The sequence below is a fragment of the Haematobia irritans genome, chromosome 1, assembly GCF_050003625.1.
Source record: "Haematobia irritans isolate KBUSLIRL chromosome 1, ASM5000362v1, whole genome shotgun sequence".
NCBI lineage: Eukaryota > Metazoa > Arthropoda > Insecta > Diptera > Muscidae > Haematobia > Haematobia irritans.
The window spans coordinates 264,272,063-264,275,920 of NC_134397.1; the positions used below are offsets into that span (position 1 = coordinate 264,272,063).

At 29.9% G+C, this 3,858-nt stretch overlaps 1 long non-coding RNA gene across 1 annotated transcript; it reads left to right on the forward strand.

Annotated features, from left to right (window-relative positions):
- The first annotated feature begins 490 nt into the window (after window positions 1-490).
- Window positions 491-1,422, forward strand: LOC142219691 (uncharacterized). The gene is made up of 2 exons (XR_012717708.1): window positions 491-786; window positions 919-1,422. It is a non-coding gene; the product is annotated as an uncharacterized LOC142219691 (long non-coding RNA).
- Window positions 1,423-3,858: the final 2,436 nt, after the last annotated feature.

Genomic DNA, 3,858 nt, shown 5'->3' on the forward strand with positions numbered 1-3,858 from the left:
GCAAAAGTAGGATTGAAGTATTCTGTAACTTTATTGCATATGGGGGTTAAAATTTTAATTGCGAAAATGTTCATTATATATTTTCGGTGTCTAGAGAATCAGATATAATGACAAAGGATATTTTTAATGAATACTGGTTTATAAAATTTTCCAGTATTTTATTGTTATAACGATTTAATTAAAATGGAATATAAATCTTCTTTACAGTATCCGTAATGTGGTAACACAAGGACTAGCAATTGCTATAAAAAGAATTAAAATAAATATGCAAGTAATTCACAATAAACTGCTATTGTGAATAAAAGTAGTGTTAATTTGGCAATGTAGTCATTGAATTTACTTTATATGTGGTTGAATAAATAAAAATTGCAAAAAAAAAAATAATTTTATTAAAAGCCAAAAATTTGTAATCAATAATAAAATTCTCTTATTTTTGCTATAAATAGTAGAAATACAATAATTGGTCATGAGTGTTATTGTGCTAATATTCTATTCGTGGCATTCGTACATAATATACAAAAAGTACAAACAATTATAACAACGTATTTACAATTTGTGAAAAATTTCTACTTTCATGATAAAAACACATCACCCCTGATGTGCAATCCCCTCACCAATACACCTACAATCAAATACATGAACATTTTGTAGCCTTTGGCAATACCTGCAGTGAATGCAGTTGTTGTTGTGTTTTTTTTTACACTAAATGCATTTTTCATCACCAATGGGTGCTCAAGATGAGGATGGTTAAGTACATAGACATGCTATGTAGTATATATAAAAAGAGTATGTATTAATACTGGCATATATAAGTATATATTGGCTTATGGCCAAATTGTGTTTGCTGGTGTTCTTATTTTTGACATTATTTTTGTTATTGCTACTAGTTTTATCTTGTCTATTTTCATTTTCTTTCAGAATATGCGAATGACACACGAAGACAACAATTTATGCCTAAGTGCTCTATATTGGTTTTGACAAACAAACGAAACGAAACTTATTTTTGGCAAACATACTTCAGTTAAGAGAGGCGAGAGACTCTCCATACTATCGAAATTCAGACTTCCTGTGCGCCGATAATTGTGCTTGGTTTTGTTAGGCTAGACATTACTTCTTACTCTAACAAGGCCTAAAAATCAATATTCGTTTATAATGCACATTTAAATAATGAAAGGAAAACACAACAATAGCAATGCACAACCAACGTTCTCAGTAAACGAGGCTAAACATTTACTTGGGTGTCAATGTAGATGATGTGTACATGAGAAGGCCGAACAGTTTTTGTGGGTCACATCGATTGACAGGTCGTCCGTCAGGCGACATCCTTTTCAAAACAGGCTGCAGGTGCAGTAACAATTGATTATGTAATCATACATTATTAGGTATCAGAAATCAAATTTTCTTATTAAAATTTTAATGAAACTTGGCAACATTGTAAATTAATAGTGTTATACTAGTTACAGTTAACATTAAATGTTATAAATTCGATATAAAAGTGCTAAACCGGTGTGTATGGGTGGGCTATCGTTAAAAAATAACTTTTAATATATCCTACAGCTGCTTGTTCTTCATAACCAAACAATGAGAAGGTAAAGTAATAATTAAGAAAAAGTATTTTCAGGACAAGGACAAATATATTACAACTATTACAATCAGTACAATAATTTACAACCCTGGCATTAACTTCTTTCAAGTTCTTTCAAGAGATTTTAATAAGAAATATTTTCTATTTTTTAAGCTCATTTGAGCTTAAATATTAGTTTAAAGTAATTCACAATATATTACTATTGTGAATATACATAACGTCAATTTGTTACAATTTAATATGATAACAAGAATATATTGTCAGTACCATTCATTGAAAGAATCTTCGACATTTATATTAACTGTTAAACATTGGCGTTTCAACCAATCACAATATAATATTATTGTGATTGTTCCGTTTTCCAAGTGTTAAAAGCTGACATAATATATAAACAAAGAAAACTTAGGTTAGGTTAGGTTATGTTGCAGCCCGATGTATCAGGCTCACTTAGACTATTCAGTCCATTGTGATACCACAGTGGTGAACTTCTGTCTTATCACTGAGTGCTGCCCGATTCCATGTTAAGCTCAATGACAAGGGACCTCCTTTTTATAGCCGAGTCCTAACGGCGTTCCACATTCCAGTGAAACCACTTAGAGAAGCTTTGAAACCCCCAGAAATGTCACCAGCATTACTGAGGTGGGATAATCCACCGCTGAAAAACTTTTTGGTGTTCGGTCGTAGCAGGAATCGAACCCACGATGCACCACGGTGGCTCCAACAAACAAAGAAAACTTGTTGACATTATTTAGGGTTTTGCTAAAATAACTAATTCACAAGCAAACATGTGAAACTTGAAATTGCATTCACAATATGTTCCTATTTTTCCTAAACCAAAATTTACATTGAACCTATTATATTTGTTTCCAAAATTATTAGCACAAGCAATTATTTTGTGTTTTTCATTTGATTAGTTCATTAGGCTCCTAACTCACAATAACATACTATTGTGATTTGATATAATAACAAGATAACAAATTTAAGCATTGTACATTTTTATAAAAATCTAATTATGAGCAAAATCCTACAATTATTAGCAAATATTTAGTGCTCTTAATTTCTTTAGTTCGTTATGGTCATAAATCACAATAACATACTATTGTGATTTAATGAAATAACAAAATGACAAATTTTATTAAATAACAGTGACAATATTTCAATGACATACAGGTATAGTGGTGGGATAATTTTGACAATTTTCTATCCGATGCAATAACGAACAATTTTTTTGTGAACTACAATTTTCTTCAATTTCTTACTTTAAATTCAACCCAATCAGAGTTTCCCTAAAAACCGCATTGGGTAACCTTTAGTTTTCCCCTTCAAGGTCATTGTAGAAGAAAACCATAAACAAAAAGTACCAAATTAGCTATATAGGCTGGCAGTCTGCCTGCCGACTGACACACAATTAATTGGCAAAATATCAAAATGAATGTTAGATGCCTGTTTGGTATCTTTTTTGATTCTTTGATCCAAGCAAAAAAGGCTGCGCATTGAGTATTTGAATGTGGTAGACAACACTTGATTAAATTAACAGTGAAATAATGAATCATTGTGAGCATCTTAGAGGGGGGAGGTATAGGGAGATATTTTAAAAATAGAAAAATAATTTACTTTATCTCACTTAAGAAGAGATAAAATGCATTTCTATTCAAAAATTACAAAAACATCTAAATATATATTTTAATTGGTTAACAAACCATTAAAAAAAATCTCTTTAGCAAACCTATCACACATGAAGCCAAATACATTCTAATATTTTTCGTTTAAATTTATTATGACAACAAATTTTTTCTACCATCCACAAATAAAATAAAAAAAAAAAACAAATCAAAACAGAAACTTGATTTTTGTATTTTGTAGATATATGTACATAAATTTAAATTCCTAAAATCATAGAAAATATTTTGAATTTTTTTAATGTTATCAGTTGATTTGGTATACGCTGCATGAGACATTTTATTTTCGTTTGATTTTTCTATAAAAATCGTTATTTGATCGCATGCTCAAAGTTCAGCAGCAAAACAAAATAAAATAAAATACGAATCGAATTCATTTCAAATTCCAATATTGGGTATTTAAATATTTCACTATATTACTGATAATATTTGCGAAATGAAAGCTGCACATTTGCCGAGTCATTGAACTTGATTCCAGACAGGGCAATTTGTCTGAGAAGAAATTGTCTAGATATTTTGTTGATGTTTATAAAGTCAAGAGGCTTCTAAATAGAAAATCAGGGTATTTTTAGATGTTTGCAAGACTATTATAAA